The sequence below is a fragment of the Pseudorca crassidens genome, chromosome 1 (genome assembly GCF_039906515.1).
Source record: "Pseudorca crassidens isolate mPseCra1 chromosome 1, mPseCra1.hap1, whole genome shotgun sequence".
Taxonomy (NCBI): domain Eukaryota; kingdom Metazoa; phylum Chordata; class Mammalia; order Artiodactyla; family Delphinidae; genus Pseudorca; species Pseudorca crassidens.
In genome coordinates, this window is record NC_090296.1 from 55,887,992 (window position 1) to 55,907,382 (window position 19,391).

At 36.7% G+C, this 19,391-nt stretch overlaps 1 pseudogene; it reads right to left on the reverse strand.

Annotated features, from left to right (window-relative positions):
- Nucleotides 1-19,391, reverse strand: part of LOC137211126 (transcription elongation factor 1 homolog) — a 57,194-nt pseudogene that overhangs the window by 15,143 nt on the left and 22,660 nt on the right.

Here is a 19,391-nt window from a genome sequence, read left to right on the forward strand (position 1 = left end):
TACTCTCATGTATCTGTTTAAGATGCTTAAATGCCTCCACCTCCCCCTTTCAGAATAAAAGACAGATTCTAGCAAGTCAAAGAAACCCTTCATAATCTGGCTTTGTTCACCTTTCCAGTCTTACACGTTGTCATATATTCTTAAGCAACCTGCTATACACTGTTTTCTCTGCCTAGGATGACCTGACCCTCATGGCCTGTTCTGGACCAGTTCCTGTCTATTTTCTGAAGATTAGTTCAAATGTCACCCTCCCTTGGAATTGTTCCCTACAGACATCTCCACTCCAATATCTGATTAATTTCCCTCGTCGCTCTGTTATGTACATCTATGCTTTTTCTATGTGATTTCAGCAGCATAGTAATGGTTGATTTTTACATTTTCATTCCGTTTACCTCATAGCCTGTGAGTTCCTTGAGGGCAAGTATTACATTTGCTGTTGTTGTGGTCCTAGTATTTAGTGCCTGGGAAATAGCAGACCTACAACAAAACTTAGCTGGATGAAGGTCAATAATGCCTCCCAGTCTATTAACAGAAATGAGAGGGCCTATGTCCAGGATGGGAAAAGGTTCATCCGTGCGCTAGTTCTCACTGTTTGAGGAGCTGCCTGGAGCATAATGCTGACATGGATTCTAAGGCGACGTTTAGGCTCAGTGGAAGTGTATTAGAATTTATTACTGGTATTTATTATGAGGGATACAGAGAAGTGGCATTTGCCTATCTTGATACTGATCTAACAATATTTTTCATTAGGATTTGCCTTCAGATAGGAAATACTCAAAGCCTATGAAGACATTAATATTCCCTGGAGTTAATTTTTAAAAATAATGACATCTTTGGGACTTGTTCCAAGGGCTGGAAACTTGCCTTTGTCCTTCAAATTATACCAATTCTTCCAAAACTAGGAAGCAGCATAGTATGGTATTTAATTCCCAGGGTTGGGACTTAACTTGAAGCTTGAAGCTCTATTTTAAGCTCATTAGCTTGAAGCTCTATTTTACTACTTATTACTTGCTTGACCTTGAGCAAGTAGCTTAAACCTTTCTGACCTCAGTTTCCTCATCTAGAAAATGGGAGTAATAGTGCTAATATCTACTGTTATTATAATTCTACCAAACTCTACCAGAATAGTTCTAAACAACTGTGTCCTATATAGAGACTTAAACCAAATACAGAGCATTACAGTTTAAATCTAATTACATGTGCCATTGGTAAGTATACTCAAGTTATATAGTGTAGGACTTCACCAGTGCCTTTATGTAATGCAGAGTGTAATTGATTCACAGTAGAGCTAAGTAATTCTAAGCAAGTCAGTTTATACTCTGAAATAGGCAAATAATGGTAAGTATCACTATTGAGTTCCTTCTGAATGCTGGGCATTATTTAGGTCCTTTATACATCTGCCGAAATATGTGTAAAAGTCTTAGAAGAGTGTTTGACACATTAATAAATGTGCTACTAATAGTATTATTTATAATCTTCACAAAAACTAAACAGAGAAGGTGAATTTACTTGATGTTGAGATATATGTTAAACTATTCACTATAGTTAGCAAAGGTAGAGTCAATCCTTGTATTTACTGAGCAATTCATATGTGACAGATACTGATTCTAACTTCAATAATCTCTAGATAATATCTTACCCCATGTAACCATTATGGGACCATGTGATAGTTCCAAACATTGGTGAATGACCACAGTAATAGTGCTCGGGTTAAGTTGAATATAATGACATGTTACTAAGAAGAGTTAATAATGCAAATGCTTTTCCAAGGAGGAACTTGGGGATACAAGCTTATTGTGGAAATCTCATCCTGTGGCCACTATCCTAATACTGGGTTATATAATATTATACTATTACTAATTTCTCACAAAGATCAGGATTTTAAGGGAGTGTGAAATTATTAGAAGGAATGTATTTCTTACCAAAGTAGATAAGATGATAATTTCTTGATTTTACCTGGAGAGGGGAAAAAGACAGCTTTAGGAAATCTGAACCTATCCTTTAAAGCCAAATTTCTACATAACTGAAAGTTACCCTTGAAAGGGTTTGGCCTTAAGAAAAGCTGAACATTTGATCATGCAGACACCAAGCCCGTGATGCCTCACAACGCAAGTGTTTAAACCAGGCTTCTCAAAACAATAATGAAGTGTGTTTAACAGCTCTTTCATTTCATTTTGGAGTTGTTAAAAGAATATTAAAGTCAAATCATGGAAATGAGATTCATCTGTATAAGTACATTTAAGTCGGGATTACATAGAGATGAGTTTTCTAAAAGTATCTCCACTTCTAAGCGTTTGAAGGTGGTTCTTAGTCACTTACCCCAAGTTAAACTTCATTGCATTGGGATCAGGCTTTTGTCCTTTATTTTTAATAACAAAAATCACACCCAGCAGTGTGACAGCCAAGGCAGCCCTGGAAATTAAACATTTTGCTGAGGAGAAGGAAAACCTTGTAAGTAGCTTGGTTAAGGTTTTTTTTAAGCTTATTTTTTTTTGTAGCTTTTCGTGGTTTTAGGACTACTGGGCCGTGCAGCTGAATGTGCTGCAGTGGCTAATTTAAAGTTCTAATGGAGTTTAAAGCAGCATGCATTTTTCATCACAGATAGGTTAAAAGGTTTTTAAAGTATTCTACTTACTCATAGGCAGCTGGAATCCAGTAGGATTGCATATCTGCTACGACTTCAGCAAATATCATTCCCAATTTGGCCCTTAAAGGACAGCACTAGAAATTCTTTACACTTTTCCTACCTAGAAATAGACGGCAAATTTTGTGGCAACTTTAGCTGTGAACTCTTCATTTCAGGGCTCTACATCTTTATTTTAATATGTATTGCTGTTCTTTATTTGTGTGCCCAAGAAATACTAAATTCGTGGTGGCTGTGAATGATACGGATCATTGTAGCTCCCTTTAAACTGGGACTACTTACAGCATGTAAGAACTCGTGACCACAAATTACGTTAGTGTAGTTTTCACTACTTTCAGTTCTCCATATAGGCCGCAGTAGATTGATTTCTACAAAAAAAAAAAAAAATGTACTTTTGGTGGTCTCGCTGCCATATATGAATATGCATCCTATAAGTATATTGTCTAGGCAGTGCACTGTATTGATATCAATACTGCCTCTTTATTCAAAATGAGAATGGTTTAACAAATGTAGGCATGTGTAAGAGGGAAAAAAAGATGTCACAACAGAGGGGTCCTTCATATAGCAGAGACGTTGCTGTCCCCTGACGTCTTATATAAATCCTGCAGCCTCAGACCTACGGTAGATATATAATGACATGTTATCAAAACCACACCATTGAGTTAAAATGGTCGATGTCAAACTAATTCTGCCTCACCAGATATTTCTTCCCATTTATAATACCCTTTTTAAAATAAAAAAGGGTCCAACAATTCAGATGTGTATATAATAGGGATGATATACAATTGTACTTCAAGCTGACTGCAAGCAACCTGTCAAAAAAACAAAGCTAAATTCTGAGTAATAAAATCCATCACATGATTGATATCTTGCATTAAGTGTAAGTTGAAGAAAGCAATTTTGTTTATGGGGAAAGTCTTGGCTTGGCACGTTTTTCATGTCACATAAAGATGGAAATCTTACCTTATGGTTGTAGATTACAGTTATATTTCAACTTCTGTCATTGTAAAAGGACACACATCTCTTTTAAAATAAGAACCATTTTCTTCTGATAAAAATGAGCTCATTTTAATATAGTTCTTTCTTCCAGTACATATCATGTTCTCCTTTGCTTTCATTCGCATGTTAACTCTTTTATGATATTGATTTTACTGTGGTTTAGTAAACGAATGCATCGTCTAAGAATTTTCAGAGTTTCCAATTGCTGTGTGTTTGTGGGCACTTCATGGCAGAAACAATGAGTTACAGATAAAGAATTTACCTAATATTTAAGAATACTGCGAATTGAAGAAAACTGGGTCAATGTGTTCTCATTTTTCTGTGTAGAAGAGAAATGAGTGGTAATATTAAAAACCTTGTATAATTTTGGAAATTTATCAATTCTGATTTCTTTGTATTTAATACTTTAAAATAAAACTTTCTAAAAATGCACAGTATTTTATAGTTTACAAAATGCTAACACATATATCATTGATCTTCATCTGTCCTTTGAAATAAGAATTAATATTGTTATGATTTTTATCTTCTTGTTTTATATACCAGAAAACTAAGGCTCTATGAGGTTAAATAATCTGCGCAAAGCTGACCCTCTAGAATTTAGCAAACTCTAGTATTTTGATGTAGTAGAATTCTAAATGATTTAAGCTCACTTGACTTCTGACTAAAATATGGGTACACCAACTCTAGCATTGGTGTTAACCTACTTTGGCTAAATTAGAGCTAATCAAAAAAGTTTTAAATCAAAAGTTTTGTTTTTGTCTTTTTTTTTTTAGAGGTATAAGAGAATGGGAATCGCTATTGAAAGGGATGAGGAAGAGAATTCTTACTTCTGAAGTAGTAAATGTTTTCAATATGTAGTTAATTAATGCTTAATAAATATTGAGGAAAATAGAAGTATCAATGCTACATCACACCTGTGTAAAATTTGTGAAAGCTGAGCTGTGTATTCTCTCTTTGGACTATCTTTGTATATCATGCAAAAGTTACTTTGTTAGGAGACGGAGATTAGCTAAATCTGGATTCACACCAGTATTATTCAGGTCTGCATTTCTCTTTCTGATAGTATCACAGCTGCATGTTCTTTTCTGCCTTTCTGATTCCCTATGGGGTAGGCTGGTTCTAACATAGTTCCCAATGATCAAATCCAGACTTCTGGTATTCACATTCTTGTATAATGCCCTCCACTTCTGTGTGGGCTGCTCCTAGGGACTTGCTTCTAATAAATAGAATATGACAATGTGACAGATGTCATTTCTGAGATAAGGCTGTAAAAGATTGACTTCTGTCTCTCCCTTTCTCTTGGTACTCCTCCCAGTTTGGCTGACTTCGATGAAGCCAGCTGCCATGTGAGCTGCCCAGTGGAGAGAGCCATGTGGCAAAGGACTGAGATCCTCAGTCTACTAACCCACAGAGAACTAAATCCTACTCACAACCACCAAGTAAGCCTGGAAGCAGATTCCACACCAGTCGAACTTTGAGATTACTGCTGCTTTGGTAGACTCTTGGCTTGCAGCCTAGTGAGAGACCCTAAATTGGAGGACCCAGCTAATCTGGGTCCAGATTCTTGACCCACAGAATATATGTGTATTGTTTTAAGTAGCTACACTTTGTTGTAATTTATTACCCTCCTAGATATTCTATGTCACATCATCTTATATTATTTCCGTGAAAACTCATCATTATTTGAAATTATCTTTATTTATTTGTTATTTATTCTCTCTCTTCCTCCAATTAAACTATAAATCTTATAAGACTTGGGACTTTGTCTATCTTGTTCATCTTTAGTTCCCCGCGGTGTCTAGAAGAGCACCTGGCACATAGTTACTGGTACTCTGTAATTATAGGTTGAATGAATGAATAAACAAATTTTACTTAGAGTTTTATTTCTAGGCCCTCATTTTTGCCTCCCTCTAAAATAGTGAAATAGCTTAAGACAAGAACATTTGATTTTTCTTTTTATCTGTACCTACAGAAGGATTATTTCTCAAATATTTTTTAACCTGCTGCTAATCTTCCTTCTAACAGCTGTCTCACTATTCTCCATGTCCAAAGGTCTTCAAGAACAATATTCTCATCATTTTTAATTTGCATAAAATTAGGTAAAAACAAAAAAATTGATTCTTTGATATACAGTACATTTTCAGATTTGCTTTTCTTTGGATTCTGAGCTTGTGTTCACTAGAATTTTGATGGAACAATATATTATCTGCAGTATTAAAATTGTTTCATTTTCCATGTGAAAGGTGTTGGCTTCCTGAGTAAAATTCATAAAAGTGAAAATAAATACCGTCTCTCTCTCTCCGTCTCTCTCTCTGTCTCCTTGTAGCTCTTTCGCTCTTCTTGTTTGTTTTTCCTAGAATATTGTTGGTTTCATAAAATAAATTTCTGGCTTTTGGACCAAATTCGGTCCTTGGTTTCATTTCATCCAGTTCTCAAAGCAATTTTGCTGTTGTCACTGCTGTAGAAACTTGTAAAATAAAGGACTTCCTTATTCTTTCATTTATTGTAAAACCTCTTAGGATTTAAAATTACAATAGTAAAATAGTTATAAACAGTAGTTCAAGGTTCAGAAAGTGTTGGTGGTTGTGTTCTAAAGTTGGACCAAAAATAAATATCACATGTATTGTTACCTATCTTTTGCCCATGGTTCCAGGAGCATGATAAGGGGTACATAACTAATCCCATGCTCCTCCCTGTTTAACAGTGATTTCTACTGATGATGATTTTAGCCTAAAAAACCAAAGTATTCAGCTGTCAGTGAGGTAAAAGCAATTAAAGTTTACAGTCATCAGTTGCCTAATATTATATTTAACTACTTTGAAATTGAAAGTAATTAAAAATTCCAGTCAATAAATTTAACACATGTAGTCCTGTGTTAGGTCAATGTGTGTTTGGCCAGTTAAGGGAGAGTGTAAGAGGGGAAGCAAGTTGGGAGAAGAAGACTGATAGAAAGACATAGTCCTAAAAGTCTTTTTAATCATTTTCAATAGACTAATGTCCTAATAGTCTTCTAGTGAGTTAGGAGTTGAAGAATTCACTTTACAGAGGAAAAAGACAAAGTATGGGAGAAAGTGATAAAACTTACAGGGTATCTATGATATGCTGGATACTAGATTAGCCACATCATGTACTTTATCTTATTAAACACTTACAAGAGTCTTACAAGGTACTTTCACCATCCCTAAGTGAATCCAACTCTCTGTCTTCCAACACAGTCAGAGCCGAAGTAAACGACACATGATCTTTCTATAACTTCAACCTCAACCAGGCCCTTAGCCAACTCTGAGTTATTTTACTTTCCTACTTACCCAAATAAGATTTCACACATTCTGTACTTTCTTTAAATCTCTCACTCTACCCTTTCCACAGCACTCTCAGTTAGTGATTTTGTATCTTCAGAGAGGAAATAGAAGCCATCAGACATTGCCTACTTCATTTTCCTAGCCCTCTTCCTTGCTACTAATTTACTGTCACCTATTCTCTCCTCCTTCTCCCCTGTTAACATGGGAGAATTATGTTTCTTTCCATGATGTGGATTAGATACTCTCTTGCCTTTTCAGAAATTAAGTTATTAAGTACTCCCTTTCTCTCCTTTATCTTTAATATATTCCTCTCATCTGAACCCTTCTTATTAGCAATTAAATATTCTACATGTGAGTATATTTTCAATTTTAAATGTAATATTTAAATATGTATTATACAAATTTTTATACATTGTATTATATGTTAATTTTATTAAATATGAGTCAATAGAAAAATTAATAACTATTTTCTTCTCTACTGAGGAAAATAATCATTCCCCTCCTCATATGAGCATACTGTTATTTTTTTAATCTAAAACCACCTTCTCTTTGCCCATTTCTACATCCAACTGTTACTCTATTTCTGTCCTCCTTCCAGAGTAAAACATTTGGAAAGAGTATTGTATACACCTGTTTCTAATTTTTTTTCTCTTCTTTTCTCTTATCAAGTTTCTTGTATCAAGATCACCAATAGATGTTATTAAATTCAGTAGTCACTTCTCAGTTGTGATATTTCTTAAAATTTTAGCAACATTTTCCATGGTTGATAATTCTTTTCCTTGAGCCACTTTCATCTTTCGGCTTCCAAGATGCTGTCTGGTTTTCCCACCAATTCTCTGGCTTTTCCTTCTCATTGCTCTTTGCTGAGTCCTTCTCATCTTCTTGACTACTAACATGGGATTGCTCAAGGCTTACTACTTGGACTTCTGCTCTTCTCTATTTAATCTCGCTTCTTTGGAATTCTCATCAAGGTTCAGAACTTTAAATATAAGCTGCCAACTCCCAAATGAATACCTTCAGCACAGATCGCTTCCCTGACTTCCAGCATCACATAGCCACCTGACTACTTGTTCCCTCAACTTAAATATGTAACATGCATCATAAACTGAACATGTCCCAGACTGAGCTCTCACAGTGTTCTCTAATGCAGTAAATGGCAAATTCACTGTTCTAATTTCTCAGGACAAAAATCTTAGAATCATCTTTAATGTCTCTTTTCCTCCTCACACTTGGTACCTTAGGCTCTTATCTAGGACACAAATTCTTATGCCTCCAGTGTCATTCTACCCTGATCAAAATCATAAAGTCTCTTAATTTGTCTCCCAACATCTACCTTCAATCTATGAAGTCAGAGTAAACATGGTGAAACCCAAGGTGGATCATGCTCAAAATCTTCCAAAAGTTTCCCATTCTAATCTGAATAAAAGTCCAAATCCTCATAGTAATCCACAGGACCCTACATTATTTGTTCTAATTTCAAATTACCTCTATTTCATCATCTCTAACTTCTACTTCAACCATAATAGCTCTTTAGCTCTTCAGCTCATCCTTAAACATGTCAGCATATTTGGAACTGAGACTTTTCCACCTGGTATTGCTTCAGCCTGCAATGGTCTTTCCCCAGATATGTTTACCTTACTACTTTGATCTTTTCCTTACAGAAGATATGCTTTATTTATTTTGTTTTTGTCTGTCTCCCCCAATAAAATATACGGCCCATGTATTGGCTAGAGTAACACTAGCTGTTGCAACAAATAAACCCCCCAATTTCAGTAGGTGAACATAATACAGTTTATTTTGGGCTCATACAGGTGTTCAAATATTTTTAAAGTGAGTAATTTGAGAGGGTGCTTTGCCCCACTTAGTCATTCAGTGACCCAGGCTTGCAAAAACCCTGTCATTTCTAATGTCATCATCTAAGGCCATTCTCAGGTCACTCCTGTTTCTTAAAGGCCATAGCACAGAAATGACCAACTTTATTTGTATTCCAATTTCAATGAAGATACCAAGTAAGATAGCCATATCTGGAGGAAAGCATGCAGGGAATGTAGACCTTGATTGGGCAGCTACGCTCCTATGGTAACAAAGAGCCTGAATATTTGGTAAATGCCTAGCTGTCTATGCCACATTCCATAAGAGCAGTGATTTTTGATTATTTTATTTACTGCTATATGCCCAACACCTAGAAGAGTTAAATGAATAACTGAAATATAAGCAAATAAATAAAACAAATAAACAAACCATTTATGGATCTATAACCCCTGTCCTTTCCCTTCTCAGGATTATCAAAATGGCAGTCCAGACGTCCTGCTTCACTCTAACTTTCTAGTCACTCATCCTACTCCAATCTGAGTCCCAGCAAACCTGAACTTCCTCCTTGTAGATAGATTCACTAGAAAATGTGGCAGGATGATATTTTTGAGAGAGATATATATATATATATATATATACACATATATATATATATATGTATGTATATATTTTACATAGCAGAAAAGCATACTTGGAAATATGTCTTTTGCATTTTAATCTAAACTATAGAGTAGACACAGTGTGACATGGAAATGGTTTCATTTCACTCTGGAAGGAGGTGACAAATTGTCCCTTTGTTGCAGTGAGAGTGTAATCTGGAGTGGGGGGCATCTCATCTTGGGTTTTCCAAGAACTGAGGCTGTGATAAGGGTTTAACATGTAACTTGTTTATTTGGAGAGGTAATCGTCAGGAACAGAAAGAGGAATTGGTGTGAGTGCGATAGAGAAGCTGACAAAGCCAAAGTAAGTGTATTACTGAAGTTCTTATTGTGAGCAATAGAGATTTTATTTTGCTGGAACCTCCTGAGAAATCCAGAGACTGCCTTCTAAGACTATCTTTCCAAGGATGGGAGACAGAAGCATTTTATTCATTAGCTCCCATCCCAAACTGGTTAAGATTTACTTCTGAGAGTGTTAACTTTCTTGTTCTTCTGAGCTATATATAACATTCAGGCTATCACAACACTAGAAAACGTCCTGGGGGAGAAAGCGTAAAATGTGACAGTGTGTCTTAGTAGTGGGATGCCAAAGGCATGATGGGACTTAAAGCCATTATGGAACTTTCTACTCCTGTTATGACTGAAGTGAGATGAGGCCTTAGGGATATGCACTGGACACCAGAGCATCTCATATAGAGAGATTCTGAGGTGATATGACAGACATTTAAAATTAGTAAAGGACCTTACTAATTTTTGCCCTTCCCAGATTTTTGGACTAGAAGAAACTGGAGTTTGAAGTTGGATGGTCATACTGTACAAATATTGTGCAAGTTAGGCATGGAAGGGACTGTGTATATCAGCAAGTGCATGCCATCCCAAGCAACAAAAATCAGGCAGGACAAGCTATACAATAGCTGGAGGACATTGAAGGTCTGAGGGCTATACAATTACTAGACCCTTGACATTAGACTGCCCCAAGCATGGATAAAGGAGAGGAGGGCACAGGGTGAGAACTGTGAATTTGACTGAGTACTTGACTAAAATAATGTTTGTAAAAGGGAATTCACTTCATAATTCCAAAATTTATTCACCACCTCTGAAACAAAAAAGAATCAGGAGAAATAGGAGCTTATGAATAAGCTAAATTCTATTACGGAGAAATAAAGGTGTATTTACATTTTGATCACCTGAGTTATACTTTCAGAACTAAAATCTAGAACTCACTAGAATTCTTTTGTCTCCATCAGCATTAAACTAACTTGGCCACTGTTGCTTGCAACCAAGGAAGCCTAACTAATGCAAAAATTGCTTCCATAGAATGAATTAGCTGTCTATACAATTCTCCTGGAAATGGGACTTGGTATTCTGATACTATGAGATTCCACTTCACATTCTGGGAAGGGGAACTAATAGCCCATGAAACAGAAAGGAACCATGAGAGTGAAGCTCTGGGATCCAAGCAGCTGTCACCATAGAATAATTTTAAGAAGAGTGTGAATTCCAGAATCACTGTATATGGTGAGTGCTTCTGACAACACTGGCTAACTTAAAGCCAATGAGAAGCTCAGATCACTAAATTGTCACCTTGTATCATGGAATGAAACCTATGAGCTTTCTGACTCTGCTGAAAGACATTTTTTCTTTTTATAGCAGAAATGCTGAAGTCACTAATGGATTATTGATTCTGAAGATTCAGTTGAATTTATAACCTCATCAGATCTCTTGTATGAAAGTTAGGGAACTAATCAATAACTGATCAAGATTTGACTATGTGAAAAAAATATCTTCTTAAAGGATCCGGATATGGAGCTTGCCAATTTGGAAGTCATCTGAAACTCCCTAATGGCCTGCTATTCACTAGGAAAAAACCCTCCTCTGCTAACTGGAGGAAGTAACAGTTCCTTTTATGCCCATGCCGTTACTTATGAGTAGCCCGAATCCAAATTCTTCATTGCCAGGACACTGAAATGCAGAGTCAGAGGAGGGAATGAAAGGTACACAGAGACAATCTTGAAAAATTTGCCAATTTGGTGAATCAAAATCTGAAAAAATTGAGGGAGTTAGTTTAGAGGGTAGATCAACTGAGGCAGGTGTAGCCAAATTGTAATTATGCCTTATTTATTGAGATGGCTATCCTTTTCTGAGATTATAAATTTAATGGATTAGCCAGAGTTACAGCCGTGATTCTAATGATTTCTGGGCTGAATAGTAAAAACCTGAACTCAAAATTGGCCCATGCTAAAAGACATGAATTGGCCAGGAATCCCTGTGCATCCTTCTGAACAGAGGTTGCAATCTGGGAGACTGGCCTGTTGACATGCTTTGTTTATAGACCTCATAGTTTTGGCCCACACAGTGTTTTTAAAACAGTTAATTTAAATGCCAAGAAACCTACATAAAAACTTTGATTTCTACCCTCCTTTTAAAAGATCTGGCAACATTGAGCTCATATTCCTATGTGGCAACAATTTGCTGCCGTCTACTTAAGATGGGGCAGGTATACATTTTTCTATAGGTTCATCACTTTCTACAGCAACTCTCTTCCAGTTGACTGCACTAGTTTAAATTTGATTTTGTGATGCCTATTAATAAGGAAGGAATAAAAAGACTGTGAATAATAGAACTCTGATTAAATTTGCCCTATATCCTACCTGCCCACCCAGAGAGGCCTGGAAAAATGGGTTGATGAAGAAGAATCTATTTAAAAAATATGTTTAATGACTCTCTAGGCCTGGAATACTGGTGAAAGTGTTACTGAACCAAACTTGGGTCCACTCACCCATGCACAATAAAGCCAATTTCCTGACACGGGTTGTGATGAAGGAAAGTGCAGTATTTATTGTAAGGCACCAGGCAAGGAGTCTAGAGCAGCTAGTGCTCAAAAAACCAGAACTCTCCGGTAGGTTTCAGCAAAGCATTTTTAAAGGCAAAGTAAAGGAGGGGAGTCCCAGGGTATGTGAATAGCTCTTGCACAATTCTCTGATTGGTTGATGGTGAGGTAACAGGGCGGTTACCTTATCAATCCTTAGATGCTAGTACGTCTGGGGTCTACTGTGCTCATGGTCATCAAGTAGTTAATTTCTTCTGTTTGGTAGAGGTTTTAGCATCTGTAAAACAACTCAGGAAATATGCATCAGATACTACTATCTAGGTACTTCGGAATGGAACTAAAGCAGAGGATATGGGGGAAGGTTCTGTGCTGGGAATGCCACATAGGGTCCTGCTCCCTTAAAAAAGGGCCTGCAATTGAAAGGGGCTCAGATTTTAGCAAGAATGGGGAATCTCACAGTGGCAGAGCCCAGGGTGTAGCAGTAAAGTAACGGAAGAAAAAACAGAATATACCTAAGAATATGACCTAATTCAGAAAAAGGGTATTTGCAGATGTATTTAGTTAAGATGAGGTCATATGGGAGTAGGGTAGACCCCTACTCCAGTATCACTAGTGTCCTCATAAAAAGGGGGAATTTGGACACAGACACATACACAAAGAGACATCATGTGAAGATGAAGTCAAAGATTGGGGTGTTGCAGCAGAAGCCAAAAAACACCAATGATTGCCAGCAAACCACCAGAAGCTAGAAAGGAGACATGGAACAGATTCTCCTTCATAGCCCTCAGAGGGAACCAACCGTGCCGAAACCTTGATCCCTAACTTCTAGCCCCCAGAACCATGAGACAATACATTTCTGTTGTTTAAGCCACTCAGTTTGTGGTACTTTCATTTCAGCCTTAGAAAACTAGTACAGTTCTAATACTTGGTGAGAACAAGATCTTCAGCTTTTCCTTCCATTTGTTATCCAATATTCTTTGAATTATTTCCTTTTTTAAGGGGAGGAGGCTTAAGATAAAATCTGTTTTGTCTTCTTTTTATTTTTTTTTCAAAGACAGTAACACACACACATACATATATCCCATAATGCTATGAATAGGTCACTGTGGACCTATTCAGTATCACTACCCCTTACTCATACTTACAATCCCAGCTAAATCAAAGAAAGGGGGGAAGAGAAATCATCACACACACACTAGCTTAGCACTCTGTGTTTTTCTTCTCTAGAAAGATTTTAATTTTAATGAAAAACAATTATATAAATATATCAATGTATATCTCCCCACTTGACTGAGATCTGTTACAGCAAGCAAGAATTGTGTTTTATGTCTACTTACTAGTATCTGGAATATGGTAGGCACTCAAATATTTGGGAATGAATTAAATATTGTTTGTCTTATTCTTAAAGTCAATAATAGTCACTAAGTATAATTAACAATGAAAAATCTCTAATAATTAATTAAACTAAAAAGTTTAGTATTTGTGTTAGAGTTCTTAAAATATCTGCCATTATTGCTTTTGTGCTAGAATGTAATTGTTCAGAATTAATTTTAAAAAGGTTATTTCTCCTCTGGTCCTCTATTCCTTTCATGTGTGACTGTGGCTATGCAATAATATAGAATATATTTACATATTATCAAGTTGAGTTGTCTGGAATTAAATGGAAGCTCCTTTTTGAGATTTAAAAGTAGAAAATAGCATTAATTATAACTGAGATGAAAAAGCTATAAACCATTTGTTTCCTGATTGGAGATCACTCAAATTTAAATTGATTTATCCATCTGAAAATTACTGTAAAGGAAATTGTCAAGATTACCCTTGCCTTGTCAAAACCATGTCAATGGAGAGTTGAACATAATTGAAGGAATCATTTTCAAATATAATATTAAATGCTAGTAAAAAATGTTCAAATGCTGGTTTCACACCAAAGGAAAAAAAAAAAAACCCAGCAACAAACTTATAAAACAGCTCTCTTTTATAATGATATTTCTACATATGTATTTATCCAAGTGTCCACCTGACACCGCCACTTCAATGTGTAATAGACATTCCAAATTTACATGTCTAAATAGAACTCTTGATTTCCCCTGCCTTTCAAAGGTGTTCGTATCTTTTTTGTTTGTTTGTTTCATAATTTACCCAGTGTCTCAAGACAAAAATCTAGAAGTCAACCTTGTTACCATGCTTTCCTTGATCTTCACATTCAAACCAATAACAAATCCTATTGATTTTAGTTTCAAAATGTGTATTTAATATGAATACTACTCTTGATCTCTTTTGCCACAACCTAAGCCTATACTATTATTTTGTCAGGCCACATCAATAGCCCCCTAAGTGGTCTTCTGCTTGTACTCTTTCCCTCTTAAAATCCATTCTTCACACAAGAAATCGTCTCACCATTAATGGCTTCCCATTGTATTTAGATTAAAATATAAACCAATTACTACAGTCTTTGTATCAGTTGGGTCCTTGCTGAAATAGTTAAGAATGCTAAGGTTTTGGGGGAGAAACATTTTTGAAAGAAAAAGGGACAGAGCAGGATTTGGTAGAGATAGCAATGAAAGGCAATGCAGATCTAAAATGTCTCTGCATGCCAAACAGCTTTCTGTGGAGCAACAATTGTTCCCTAAATGAGTCCTGCAATGGGTGGACATGGCTATGGCCAGGACTTGTACTAGATTCTTGCTCAGTCACTGGCTGAGACCACCCCAAGAAAATAATGCCATTAGCTTAAGAGGTGAAGTGGATCTGAGGGTGCTTGCTGACAGCTTGAAACTGTCAGTTAACCACATTCCTTTGCAACTGGGCAGGGAGTCATCTCTCTATCTCTATCTCTCTCTTTTTTTTTTTTTAATTTTTATTGGAGTATAGCTGATCTACAATGCTGTGTTAGTTTCAGGTTTACAGCAAGGGGTTAGTTTAGGTTTTAATTTTTATTGGAGTGTAGCTGATCTACAATGCTGTGTTAGTTTCAGGTTTCTACAGTTATACATATACATACATCCACTCTTTTTTAGATTCTTTTCCCAAATAAGCCATTTCAGAGCACTGAGTAGAATTCCCTGTGCTATGCAATAGGTTCTTATTAGTTATCTATTTTATATGTAGTAGTGTGTATATGTCAATCCCAATCTTATCCCAAATTTATCCCTCCCCCTCTTTACCCCCTGGTAACCATAAATTTGTTTTCTACATCTGTGACTCTATTTGTGTTTTGTAGATAAGTTCATTTGTACCCTTTTTTTAGATTCCACATATAAGCTATATCATAAGATATTTGTCTCCTATAGATGAATTTAGCTAGTGAGTTTCTGTTCCTGCTTTGTCTTAAGGCCCTAGGTGCTTTGGGTCCTCATTCAAATCTTGAAACTCATCTCATGGCACCCTACTTTGCAGTCACTGCCTTCTAATTTTCTTGTACACACGAAACCCTTTCCTGCGTCAGAATCTTTGAACATTCCATTTCCTCTGGAGTATTTCTGATATGTATTAAGTTACTTAATTCTAACAACAAGCCTATCAGGTGGGTATGATGATTATTACAATTTTACAGACTAGGAAACTGGCACAAAGAGGTTAAGTAACTTCCCCAGGGTTCCTCACCTAGGATATTATAGAGCAAGGCTTCTAACCCAAGAGTCTGTCTCCAGAAGCCTTGCTGTTAATGATTATACTTCACTGTCTTTACAAATATTACAGATATTCTTATGGCTCAGGTTTCAGCTCAATGGTTACTTTCTCAAGGAAGCATCCACTGACAACCCTAACTTTAGTAATACCCACCCCGGTTCCTATCTGTAATTCCTACTATATTTTCCTAGACTTAACACAATATAAAATTATCTTTTTGTTGTTGTCTTTCATATTTAGTTTGTCTCACCATATGAGTATGTACACTCCTTGAGGTCTGGAACCATGTCTGTCTTCAATTCATTGTGTTCTCCCTAGTACCCATAAAAGAGCCCTGACCATCAGAGAAGCTCTTTAATTTTTTTTTTTTTATGAATGAATTACCAAAGCTTTCATTCTCTAGAAAAAGGAATATTAGGCTGTATTCATCTTGGAAATGAATTTAGCCATTATATTGAATAAGTAGATATTGAAATCTATTATATTTCCTTTTTCCTCTTCCCTAAGAAGGGTTTCATGTTAATTCATCTCTGAAAAACATATTAAAAGGGAAACCTAGAAAATATTTGGGCTGTTGAAGGTAATATACGTATCTCTCTGTTTCTTTTTCTAATTATCTATCATCTATCACCTCTCTCTCTCTCTCTCTTTCACTTACCTATTTACAGACACATGCACACACACACACACACACACACACAAACACACACACACACAGCCTACAAAGGAGCTGCTTCACTAAAATAGAAAAGTCTTGGTCAGTGAGCATTAACATAATTTGAGGTGCTTTACTGGAGATTCATAACTTCTTATCCATTTCTCAATAAGCCAGTTTGCATTGTAGGGGTCTCTGATTGAGAGTGGTGCCAGGTCCATGAGAAAGGACCATGTACCGTGGTCCAGAGGTATACACACCATTGATATTCCCTCAAGCTTATCCCAAAGGGGCCTGTGGCTTTTAGCCACATTGGAAAAAAGAAAAAACAGACATTTCAGGGATTATTAGATTAGATTAAATTAGATCTGAACTAACACTAATCTTTATTGGAAATAAGTTCTGTGTGGTTCACCAGCCAGAATGGTGACCTATAGATCAGATGGTGACCTATAGATCAGACAAAATCCAGCCCACATTGGGTTTAATGCTGTCACAGAACCATCCTCAGAATGTATAATAATAATTGATATACTAAGTAATTGGAAGAACTCCAAAATTAGTTACATGATTCATGGAGTGAAGGCCATTAAGGTAGGAAATGTCAAATAAGCCCTAGGATTTGCCTTCTATTTTTCTCCCACCCCTCAAACCCCAAGATAGTGAATTAATACTGAATCCTTGGGGAAACTGAGAGTTTAAATGCACCAACAAAGACTTGAAAAATGCAGGTTTAACTTTTTTGTTGGGTGAAAAACTAGGTAAGTCTTAGAGAATGATTGTGGATTATCACAGATGGAGATACCAGATACAGCTGTAGTTCCAAATTTGAATTCTTTATTGGAGGAAATAAAAATATTCCCTGCACCTAATATACAGTTATTACAAATCTTTTCCCCCAACCTTATCAGTAAAATAATCAGAAACATGGTAGAGACAGCAGATTATCTTTACTGATTTCCCATAAAGCTATGCCAATTCTCCTGCTCTCTATCATATCTTTTTCCTTTAAACTTTCTAGAGTATTCATACCCATGTTAGTGTCTTAAATAAAATGTGTGTGTTCTTTCCTTACTATAGTTATCTTCAGTAGAACATTGATATTCATCTGAACATCTTTAAATGACGCATGTCTTCTAAAATTTTATATTTCTTAAATAATTAGGAATAGTTATATCTAGTTGAGGTGTTACTAATTAAAATATTAATTGTAATTTAAAAACACATAATTCAGATTATTAGGAGTCTTGACAATTTTTTACCATCCCATTAATTGAAGGGCTCAAAAAATTTAGAGAAGATAAATTTTATGGTACAAACTGTAATTATAATATCCTTAGTATTTCTCCCTGTGCAGTTCCTGCCCTTTAACCCTAGGACCCTAAGGTAGATCAGTTCCTAGGCTGTATGTGTACTCTGTTGTCTCTGGAGATGTAACTCATCAATTCTGGTGCCTCCACCTTTTTCTAGATATCATGGTACAGTTTTCTTTAATTTTTAACTAAATGGGATACTGCACAATGGGGTTGCAAGCGAGGAAGATACTCCGTGTTTGTGTTTTTAAAAAACAAAAATTAAAAAAATATTATACCGAAGAGAATTTTGGGAAAATGTAGTAGCAGTGGCAGCATATGTTTTGGATCTTCCCAAATCCTGTTGCATAAAAACAGAGCAACCAGAAAGCAAAACCAAAAATCCATGGATAATATTTTCAACCAAACTACATATCTTTTCAGTTCCCAAAATGAGTTGGAAGAAAGTACCAATAGCTACCAGACATGCCTGTTATCAACATGTGTGCAAGGAAAAGCAGAGGGAGTTACCCTTTTGGTGGGAGAAAGTTGTTTTGTTTTGTCTCTTGTCTTTTTGTGTCTCATTTCATCTTTTCCTAGGCTGGGCTTTCATATGTGTGTGCAATTAGGGAGCAGAGAGCTGAGAGCTGTAATGGAGTAGGAGGTAGTTCAACATCTGCTTGGCCAGTGGTGTGCTTTCAAGTCTGATGGTGGCTGAGGCCCACCCCTTGGGTTTAGGTGGATAGAGCCCAGGGCACCAATACTAGATTAAACTGGGGGCTTTAATTCCTACAACACAAGCCCTGTTGGCCCAGGGGCATCCAAGCCTTAGGGAGCTGCAGGGAAAAATGAAAACAGAAATGTCCTGGGTCTGGTCTGAGGCTGGCTGCCCCCAGGCATGCATCTGTGTGGTGTGCAGTTCTGGGAGTCTGGTACCTCTGCCCAGAGCAGGAAAACTCCAACATAGTCAACTTGAAAGTGAAGTGGGAAAACATTAGGACAGCAGCTGCAACTGGGGGTGGGTGTTACGCTCTTTAAAGTGAGTGTAAGGGGTTTGTGTTCAGATCCATAGGGTATGGAGCAGTATAGCCCCAGGAACTTTCCAAACTGATGTTCTAGGGCTCTTTTTCAAGGTAGGTCTCTACCATGAGGGGAAAATACTGACATCGGGATGTAAATTGACAGAGACAGGAGTAAAAAAGGAAATATAATTAGAGGATAGGGCAAAGGCATCAGAGAATCTCAGAAAACAAGGTGCCATGTTTTTAACACTATACAAAAGCAAGAGAAGAGAGGGCTTTTTTTTTTTTTTCTGTACGCGGGCCTCTCACTGTTGTGGCCTCTCCCATTGTGGAGCACAGGCTCCGGACGCACAGGCTCAGCGGCCATGGCTCACGGGCCTAGCTGCTACGCGGCATGTGGGATCTTCCCGGACCGGGGCACGAACCCATGTCCCCTGCCTCGGCGGGCGGACTATCAACCACTGCACCACCAGGGAAGCCTGAGAGGGCTTTTTGACATTAGAAAATACCTGAATAAAAGTCTACTAAGAGTGAAGAAAAATGAAA